Genomic DNA, 11,458 nt, shown 5'->3' with positions numbered 1-11,458 from the left:
CATATTTACACATCATGTCACCCTCAGTTTTACTCCTAAGAAAAGTGAAAATAAAAATCAACTAATTGCCACTTTTACATATTAGATTGACAAAGACACAGTAGTGAAATCACACTCTTTGCTGGTAAGTGTTGTGGAGAAACAGTTATCTTCTATATTTTTGGTGGGAGTATAAATTGGTTCAATCTGTATTGAGAACAATTTAGTGACATATTTCTACATCACAAAATGTTTATACTGTTTGACCTAACAATTCCAATCCAAAGAATTTATTTCTAAGATGGTCAAATATAAGTTAAAAATTGACTGTGTAAGTCCAAAAAGGACAAGGAGGCCACATCTTCTGACCTCCTCTAACCCCACAAGAGGAAGACAGAATCACCATCAATAGCCCAAGGCCCATTCCTGCAAGGCCAGACATGCTGCCTCTCTCCAGCCCTTTCACCAACCGTTCCTCCCAAAGCACCAACCACCTCTCTCCTGGGTTCGATAATTTACTACAGTGGCCACATAGAACTCACAGATTACAGGGTTCATTAGGGAAGCACAAGGGTACAATTCAAGTTCAGGAAAAATGCTCAGTCTCTCTCCCAGCCCATAGTCTCTCTCCTAACAGTTTCTCACAGTCTCTCTCCCAACAGTGAGTGTCCCTCGGTGTGTCACTCAGCAATGCGTGTCTCTTGTGTCTCTTTCCCAGCAGCGCATGTCTCTTTCAGCAGCACATCTTCTTCAGCCAGCAGTCAAAGAGAGACTTCTTCTGCCTCTAGGAGGTCTCCTTTTGAGCCTGGCAGAGTGGCCAAACTATCCAATCATAACATCCAAATTCTAAACACCTGAGAGAGAGCAGGAACCTCCCAGAACATTGCTTTGTGTTGCACCCAATAGAAATACCCCAGGTGGATTAACTTTTACAATCAGGAGCTCCTCAGTTGCTCACAGCAAATTCCACCACTGAGTTTACAAAGACTTATGGTTAGAAAAGCCACACTAAGTAATTTACTACACCACAGTAAGAAAATTCCTTGAAGCAATCAAAATAGAACTCATTAAATAAATTATGGTACAGCCACAGAAAAGATGATTATGTAGTCATTAAAAAAGATCAAGTGATATATGTATGATATGAAAGAGTTAAAATAAATCAAGCTACATAACAGTATGTATAATATGCCTCTATTTGTATAAATAGCCACCACCACCCCCGTACACTCATAGGCATGCACATGTACTTGAATATGCCTATGGCCCCTTTTAAAGAACACACAAGAGGGAACTGGATTGTTGAGGGACAAGGAAAAGAGCTATTCTTTTCTGTTAGTATGTTTTACCTTTTAATTGTTATGCCTTGCACATTTATAATCTATTAAAAAAGTAAATTACCTTATAAAACACATTATTACTTCTCTTGCTATACTCAGAAGGCCTTGTGTCTTTCATAAGGGAACTGATTTCACTGTGTCCCATATGGTGGCACTTAGTAGACTCTTACTGTATGCTAAATGGATGACTTCATACCTTTCATGATTCCAATAATTTTTTGAATGGAAAGCTCATTCACAGGAGGCATACACTCTCAGAGTTATGCAAGTGCAGGGTCAGCTCTCAAGTAAATATCTCTTTAAATTATGTACTCTGGAAACCTTTCTAGAATTGCACTAAAAGAGTTGCACTAAAAGGGAGTGCAAATAAAATCTCACTGAAGATAATTCAAAAATGGTTGCTGCAGTTTGACAGAGAACTTCCAGAACTGCAAGCTGGATTCAGAAGAGGATGTGGAATGAGAGATATCATTGCTGTCAGATGGATCTTGGCTGAAAGCAAAGAATACCAGAAAGATGTTTACTTGTGTTTTATTGACTATGCAAAAGCATTCGATTGTGTGGATCATAACAAATTATAGATAATGTTGGAATAATGGGAATCGCACAACAGTTTGTTGTGCTCATGAGGAACCTGTACATAGACCAGGAGGCTGTCTTTCGAACAGAATAAGGGGATGCTGTATGGTTTAAAATCAGGAAGGGAGTGCTTCAGGGTTGTATCATTTCACCATATTTATTCAATCTGTATGCTGAACAAATAATCCGAGAAGCTGGACTACATGAAGAAGAATGTGGCATGAAGATTGGAGAAGACTAATAAACCACCTGTGATAGGTAGATAACACATCTTTGCTTGCTTAAAGTGAAGATGACTTGAAGCACTTACTGATGAAGATTAAAGGCTATGATCTGCAGTATGGATTACAATTGACCATAAAGAAAATGAAGATCATCATAACTGTACCAATGAGCAGTATCACAATAAATGGAGAAAAGACTGAAGTTGTCAAAGATTTCATATTACTTGGTTCCACAATCAACACCAAAGGAAGCAGCAGTCAAGACATCAGATGATATATAATGCATTGGGCAAAACTACTGGAAAAGACCTCTTTCAAGTGCTGAAGAGCAAAGATGTTGCTTTGAAAACTAAGGTGTACCTAACTCAAGCCATGGTATTTTCAATTGCCTCATACGCATGTGAAAGGTGGACAATGGATAAGGAAGACCAAAGAAAAGTTGATGCTTCTGAGTTGTGGTGTTGGCGAAGAATACTGAAAATACTATGGATTGCTAAAAGAACTAACAAATCTCTGCTGGAAGAAGTGTAGCTGGAATTCTTCTTGGAAGTATGAATGACCAGCCTTCATCTCACCTGCTTTGGTCATGTTGTCAGAAGGATATCATGTTTCGTAAAGTGGAGGGTCAACTGAAAAGGGGAAGGCCCTCAATGAGATGGATTGCCTCAGTGGCTGCAACAGTGAGCTCAGATATAGCAAGGATTATGATGCTGGAACAGGACCAGGCAGTGTTTCTTTCTGTTGTACATTTGGGTCAGAGGCAAATTGACAGCACCTAACAACAATAACCAGAAACCTTTCTTGCCTTGCCCTGTTAGCTGCTCTCCAGTTGACTCTGTGTCATGGCAACCTAATGTACATCAGAAAAAGGTGTTACTCCATCATTCTCACAATGCCACCAGCATATTGGAGTTCATCCCTGCAGCCATTGGGCCCGTTTGTCTCACCAAGGATCTCCCTTGCCCATTGGTCCTCTACCTCACCAAACATGATAACTCCTCTAGTGGTAAATTCCTCCTGATGACATGTTCAAAGAAAGTGACTTGGACAATGTTCTATTGAGATCTATAAGATTTTTATTGGCTAATTTTTGGAAGTAGATTACCCGGAATTTCCTTCTAGTTTCTGTTAGTCTGGAAGCTCCACAAAACCGTTCCATCATGGGTCACCCTGCTGGTATTTGAAATACCATTGGCATAGTTTCTAGCACCTAAGCAACATGTAAGCCACCATAGTACAACAAGCTGACAGACAAGTGGTTGGTTCTAGCATTTCACAACCTCATGAAGCCATATTTATTTCCATCATGGCACTTTTCACTTTGTAACTACCTACTACTATGCTTATATGTCTATTAGCTGTTTTCCACATTAAAGTATAAACTCTGAAAGGGCAGGATCTTGTCTGTCTTTGTTCTATATCTCTAGTATCTAATAACTTCCCATTTATATTTGCTTCAAAAATGGTAGATGTCAAATAATGATTGTGGAAAGAATGAATAAATAGAAACATGTATAAAATTGAGCTATCAACTTCCCTTATAATATGGTCAAGTTCAGATGTAGTTCATAAGAATCATTTTTTTTTTCCAGTGAATTCTTTCCTCTCTATATGCTCTGAATCTTCTAACCCATGTAGTGAAAGGAATGCACAATGAACAGCCTCTCAATCCTAGCAGGCCATCAGATTTATTTTCTTATACATCCAGAGATTTTTGGTACTCAAGTTCCACTTCAGACCTACTGGAGAAGAATCCCTGGAAGTAAAGACTCAGTGTCTGCTTTTTGTTTTTGTTTTTTCTTCTTTCTTTTAGAGCATCTATGTGATTTTCATGGATGGTTAGGTTTAAGAACTACTAACATATGACTTCAGCACTCATCTGTCAGTTTGTCATAGTGTGGTTTGTCAGTACATGTTGTACTGACAGTTTGTCATACATGTTGCTATAAGATTGAAGGCTGTGCCACTGGTATTTCAAATACCTGCAGAGTCATCCATAATGGAGAGTTTTCAGTGGAACTTCCAGACTAAGACAGACTGGGAAAAAGGACTTCTGAAAAACTTGGCAAGTGAAAACCTTGTAAATAGCAGTGAAACACTCTCTTATATATTATTGGAAAATACTATGAATAGCCCTGAAACATTGTCTGACATGAGCCCCTCAGGTTGAAAGGCACTCAAAATATGATGGAAGAAGAGCTGCATCCTCAAAGTAGAGTCAACCTCAATGATGTGGATGAGTAAAGCTTTTGGGACCTCCATGTGCTGATGGGACATGACTCAAAACTGGAAAAAAATAACTGCAAACATCCATTAATTATTAGAATGTGGAATGTACAATGTATGAATCTAGGAAAATTGGAAGTTGTCAAAAATGAAATGGAACTCATAAAGAAATTCTAGGAATTAGTGAGCTGAAATGGTTTTGGCCATTTTGAATCAGAGAGTCATGTGGTCTACTATGACAGGAATGACAAAATGAAGAGAAATGGTGTTGCATTCATTGTCAAAAAAGAATGTTTCATGATCTATCCTGAAGTGCAAAGCTGTCAGGGATAGGATAATATCCATATGCCTACAAGGAAGACCAGTTAATATTACTATTATTCAAATTTATGCACCAACCACTAAAGACAAACATGCAGAAATGGAAGATATTTACCAATTTCTGAAGCTGGAAACTGAGCAAACATGTATCAAGATGTATTAACTGTTACTGATAAATATGAAAATTGGAAACAAAGAAGAATCGTTGGTAGTTGTAAAATATGGCCTTGGTAATAAAAGTTGTGCCAGAGATCACATGATAGAACTTTGCAAGACCAATGACTTATTCATTGCAAGTACCTTTTTTCAACTACATAAACAGTGGCTATACATGTGAACCTCACCAGGTAGAATATACAGGAATCAGAAGACTACATCTATGGAAAGAAATGATGGAGAAGGTCAGTATCTTGAGCCAAAACAATGCCAGGAGCTGACTATGGAACAGATCATCAATTACTCATATGCAAGTTCAAGTTAAGAAAATTGAAACAAGTCCATGAGAGCCAAAAGTTGAGTTTGATTATATCCGGCTTGAATTTAGAGACCATCTGAAGAATGGATTTGAAACATTGAACACTAATGACCAAAAGCCAGACAAGTTATGGGATGACATCAAGAACATCATAATTGAAGAAAGCAAAAGATCATTAAAAAGACAGGAAAGCAAGAGAAGACCAAAATGAATGTCAGAGGAGACTCTGTAACTTGCTCTTGCATGGAGAGTAGGTAAAGTGAATGGAAGAAATGACAAGATCAAAGAACCTCTCAAGAAGACAAAGTCAGCTATTATGATGAAAAGTACAAAGACCTGGAGTTAGAAAACAAAAAGGGAAGTACACACTTGGCATTTCTCAAGCTGAAAGAACTAAAGAAAAAATTCAAGCCTCAAGTTGCCATCTTGAAGGAATCTGTAGGCAAAATATTGAATGTTGCAGAAGCATTAAAAGAAGATGGAAGAAATACACAGTCACTGTACAAAAAAGAATTGGTCAATGTTCAACTATTTCAGGAGTTAACATATGATCAAGAACCATTGGTATTGAAGGAAGAAGTCAAAGCTTCACTGAAGGAAATGGTGAAAACAAGGCTCCAGGAATTGATGGAATACCCATTGAGATGCTTCAACAAATGGATGCGGCACTGGAGGCACATACTCATTTTTGCCAAGTAATTTGGAAGCAGCTACCTGACCAACTGACTGGAAGAGATTGATGATATTTGTGCCCATTCCAAGGAAAGGTGATCCAAAAGAATGTGGAAATTATCAAATAGTATCATTAATATTGCACACAAGTAAAATCTTGCTGAATATAATTAAAAAATGGTTGCAGTGTATATTGAACTTCCAGAAATGCAAGCTGAATTCAGAAGAGGGTGTGGAATGGATATCATTGCTGGCTGAAAGCAAGGAATAACAGAAAGATGTTTATTTGTGTTTTATTGACTATGCAAAGGCATTTGGCAGTGTGGATTATAAAAAATTATGGCTAACTTTACAAAGAATGGGAGTTCTAGAACACCTAATTGTGCTCATGAGGAACCTGTACATAGACCATAGACCAAGAGGCTGTCATTAGAACAGAACAAGGAGATACTGCATAGTTTAAAATCAGGAAAGGTATGCATTAGGGTTATATCCTTTCACCATACTTACTCAATCTGTATGCTAAGCAAATAATCCAAGAAGATGGACTATGTGAAGAAGAAAACAGCATCAGGATCGGAGGAAGACTCATTAACATCCTGTGATATGAAGATGGCACAACCTTGCTAGCTGAATGTGAAGATGAATTGAAGTACTTGCTGATGAAGATTAAAGACTACAGTCTGCAGTATGGATTACATCTCAACATAAGGTAAACAAAAATCCTCACAACTGGACCAATAAGCACCATCATAATAAACAAAGAAAAGATTGAAGTTGTCAAAGATTTCCTTTTCCTTGGATCCAAAATCAACACACTTGGAAGAAGCTGTCAAGAAATCAGATGTCTAGCACTTGGCAAATCTGCTGTAAAAAGACCTCTTTAAAGTTTTGAAGAGCAAAGATGTCACTTTGAAGCGTTCAGTGTACCTAACCAAAGCCATGGCATTTTCACTTGCCACTGTGCATGTAAAAGCTGCACAATCAATAAGGAAAACCAAAGAAGAGTTGATTCCTCTGAATTATGGTGTTGGCAAAGAATACTGAAAGTACCATGGACTGCCAGAAGAACAAATTCTGTCTTGGAAGAAGTACAGCTGGAATGGTCCTTGGAAGCAAATAGCCAGACTTTGTCTCACCTACATTGGTCATGTTGTCAGAATATCATTCCCTGGAGAAGTATATCATGCTCGGTGAATTGGAGGGACAACAAATAAAGGGGAAGTCCCTCAACAAGATGGATTGACACCATTGCTACAGTGACGGGCTCAAGTATGGGCAACTTTATTTTCTAGAAACACAACTAAACATTTCCCTGAATCACTTCACCTGCTTTGGATCATTCTCCAGTCTCCAGAACCAATAAAAAATCTTGAGGGATATTGGAAGCACCAATTGGTCTCAGTTAGTCAGAGATCACTCCTGGAGTTGAGATGAATTCTGTGATGAGCTGAAGCTGGCTTGTCCTGGCTTATAAGACCTGCTTGTTAAATTATCAGAATGTTTGCAATCAGGTTGCTCAATATAGAGTTTGTTGTAACTACTCTTGAGTTAGCTCTGACTTATAGCAACCTCATGGACAATAGATCAAAGCTTTGCCAGATCTTGTGATATCTTTACAATTATTGGTATGCTTGCATCCATTGTTGTAGTCACTGTATATTTTGAATGCTTTCTAACCTAGGAGGCTCATCTTCCAGCACTAGATTAGTTAATGTTCTATTGTGATCCATAGAGTTTTCATTGACTAATTTTCAGAAGTAGATTGCCAGGCCCTTCTTCCTAGTCTGCCTTACTCTGGAAGCTCTACTGAAATCTGCCATCATGGGTAATTAATCCTGGTGGTATTTAAAATACCAGCAGCATGGAGGAGATTCAAAATGGAGTCTCATCAGTAATCACCTCGCCATTTCCCTCTAGCATTTTAGTGCTTGAAAAACTAGGTACAGCAGTTTGAATTAGGGATTTTGGTGCTCTGAACAGCCCACTGAATCAGAGTGCATCAAACACAGAAGAATGGAATTAGAGGGAAAGCACAGGGGAAGAAAAATTTAAGGAACTTCTACCTGGCAGAGGGCAGCCGGGCAGCTAAGAGAGGGCATTGGATGCTTCCCTGGGGCAGTCACTGACTGGCAGACTTGGGCAGCCACCTGAGATCTCTGTGGGACAAAGAAGAAGACATACTATATAAGCATACCAGTGACCACACCAACAAATGCCAGCAAACACCCCAAGGATTTACCTTCAGCACCTGATTCTATCTGTAACTTGGGTCGGCTAGGCACAAATGGGCATGCTCAGCACCACTGAAACCCAAGTGGAGAGCTCCCTGTGCTCCAGGAGGGTGAGCTTGCTCCCCCCTCAGCAGGTCACTGAGTGGGCTTGGATCAGTTTGGGAGACAATGAGAGGTCTGTACTTCTCTGTGTCACTGATATCAGGAGCACAGATTACTAGCAGGCACTCTCCCGACTCTAGCACAGCTGAAATCATGTGCATCTTTGGCACCGCAAGTGGGCAGTATCACAGACAAACTCCTGAGCTGTTCGCAGTCTGGGCGGATTGGGCCAGTGCTGTAGGCAGACAGGATGGAGAGAGAGGAATCTGTGGCTGAGTGTGGTCCTGGCAATTTGCCTTGGATCGGCTTTTTGGCAATGAAGGTCTTCGGAAGTGGGGTCTTTGAGTGTGCCTGAGCCTGGCAGAAAGTGGAAACTCCCTAACAACAGGAATCTTTCCTGAAATTGAGCCATGGGCTTGTAAATAACAGTATGTCATCAATAACGGCTCACACAAAGCCCTAGAAACCAACCCTAGAAACAGCAAGCTTTCCTTCTTCTGCTCCCACCTTCTCTGCCAATAACTTCACTCATTCAATAGAAGAAACCATATTCAGCCAATTACCATAAAACCTCCCAGTGCGAACTCTAAACCCTCTTTACAACAAACAGAAACACATATCTACATTCCACACAGTGATTCCACCATCACAAAGAAAACAGCAGAATGACCCAGCATACCTGAATCAATAATAAAATAAAATACAACAGCTTCACCTTTTCAAAATATTAAACCATAAAACCAAGACAAAACAAATCAACACGTAACCAGCAGTTAAAGATAACCTCAAAATGTCTAGGAAACAACAGGCAACCTCAAATTAAACAACAACAAGAAAAAAACAGGACAAGGCATTAGAAGCAAAACCACAAACAAAGGAGGAAGAGGAGACAATAGAATTATCTGAGAAGGAATTTAGAAGATATGTTTATAGAGCTATAAAAGAGCCTAAGGAGACCACAAAACAGAAACAAGAAGAACACAGACAGTTCCCTGGAGGAACTCAGGAAGATCATTCAAGAATAAAATAGTAAGATTAATGCACAATCAGAACTCACACAAAAACAGCAGTTAGAAATGCAGAAGATGTCTATTGAAATGCAAATCATGAGCACCAAAATGACAGAACTACACAACACAGTAGAAGCACAAAAGAGCAGACTAGAACTGGCTGAAGAATGCATATCCCAACTAGAAGACAAATCACTGGACACTAGCCTGTATGAAGAAAAATCAGAACAAAGATTTAAGAGAAATGAAGAGAGCCTAAGAATTATATGCGATGACATGAGATGAAACAGTATAAGACTCACTGGAATTCTAGAACAAGAAGAGGTGAAAAAGACCATCAAGAAAATTGTGGAAGACTTGCTAACAGAAAACTTCCCCCATAGCATGAAGGAAGAAAAGATATTTGTCCAAGAAGCTCATAGAACCCCACACAAGATAGACTCCAAAAGAAAAACACTGAGGCATATTATAATCGAACTTTTCAAAACCAAAGACAAAGAAAAAATTTTGAGAGCTGCTCGGGAAAAAAGAAATATTACTTATAGTAATCAAACAGTTAGGCTGAGCTCTGATTACTCAGCAGAAACGATGCAGGCAAGAAGGCAATGGGAGAGCATATATAAAACTCTGAAGGAAAAAAAAAAAAAAAAACTTCTAACCAAGAATGCTATATCCAGCCAAATTATCCATTAAATATGAGGGCAAAATCAAGGCATTCTTAGATAAACAGAAATTAAGAGACTTTGTAAAAACCAGACCAACCCTACAAGAAATGCTTAAGGAAGTCCTACCAATAGAGAACCCACAACAGAGACCAGCAAAACCAGGATATGTGACATCAACTCTAAAACCAAATCAGAAATAGATACTCAAAATAAGACCATAAAACATTCTACCTTAAAAACCAAGGAACTCAAGCAGCACACAACAACAGCAACTAACTTACCAGAAGGAATAATATTTCTAGGTGCAGACCCTCAAATGGAGAGGAAAACTCAACAATGTCTTTGCAGGATGCACTGTTCTGAAAATGTAGAGACAAGAATATACTCCAAGGTAACCACAGAGAAGAATAACAATTCTTCTAAGCAAATCCAGAAGAAAAGAAAACATATGGGCTTAATAAACACAAAATCAACTATAAAGAAGAAAAGGGAGAAAGCATTAGCCAACAAACTGAACTCAGCACAGAAATATACACGGACCAAGGAATCACCAACGACACGACCAAAAAAAAAAAAAAAACACAATAGAATGACACCAATCAACTCATACTTATCACTAATTACACTCAATGTGAATGGACTAACTGCATCTATCAAGAGAAAGAGAGTGGCAGACTGGATAAGAAAAGAAGACCTATCGATATGCTGTCTACAAGAGACCCACCTTAGACACAAAGATAAAAACAAATTAAGAGTTAAAGGATGGAAAAGAATATACCAAGCTAATGGAAACCAAAAAAGGGCAGGGGTAGCAAGTATGATTTCTGATAAAATAGACATTAAGGTGAAAAACATCTTAAGAGATTAAGGATGGGCATTATATGATGCTGAAAGGGTCAATCGACAAAGAAGAGATTACAATAATAAATATTTATGCACCCAATGAAAATGCTCCAAAATACATGAAGCAAATATTAACTGAATTAAAAGGAATGACAGACAACTCTACATTAGTACTAGGGGACTTTAATGCACCACTTTCAAGGAGAGAGAGGTCAACAGGAAAACAACTCAGCAAAGATACAGAAGAACTTAACAACACAATCAACCAACTGGAACTCATAGACATATATAGAGCACATCACCCAACAAAAACACAACTCACATTCTTTTCCAGTGCACATGGATCCTTCTCCAGAATAGACTATATGCTAGGACATAAAACAAGCCTCAATAAATTCAAAAGCATTGAAATACTGCAAAGCATCTTCTCTGACCACAATGCTATAAAACTACAAATTAATAATAGGAAGAGCAAGGAAAAAGCATCAAATATATGGAAGCTGAACAACTCTCTGCTTAAAAACTATTAGGTGACAGAACAGATAAAAATTGAAATAAAAAATTCCTAGAAACTAATGAGAATGAAGATACATCCTACCAAAAAGCTATGGGACACAGCAAAAGCAGTACTCAGAGGACAGTTTATAGCAATAAATGCATACATCAAAAAAGAAGAAAGAAACAAAATCAACACTCTAACTTATCAACTCCAACAACTAAAAATAAAACAACAAAAGAGTCCTACAGTATCTAGAAGCAAGGAAATAATAAAGATCTGAGCAGAAATA

This window comes from Orycteropus afer, unplaced genomic scaffold, assembly GCF_000298275.1.
Source record: "Orycteropus afer afer isolate SDZICR_OR568_19922 unplaced genomic scaffold, OryAfe1.0 scaffold00180, whole genome shotgun sequence".
NCBI lineage: Eukaryota > Metazoa > Chordata > Mammalia > Tubulidentata > Orycteropodidae > Orycteropus > Orycteropus afer.
Note: the sequence above shows the minus strand (reverse complement) of the source record.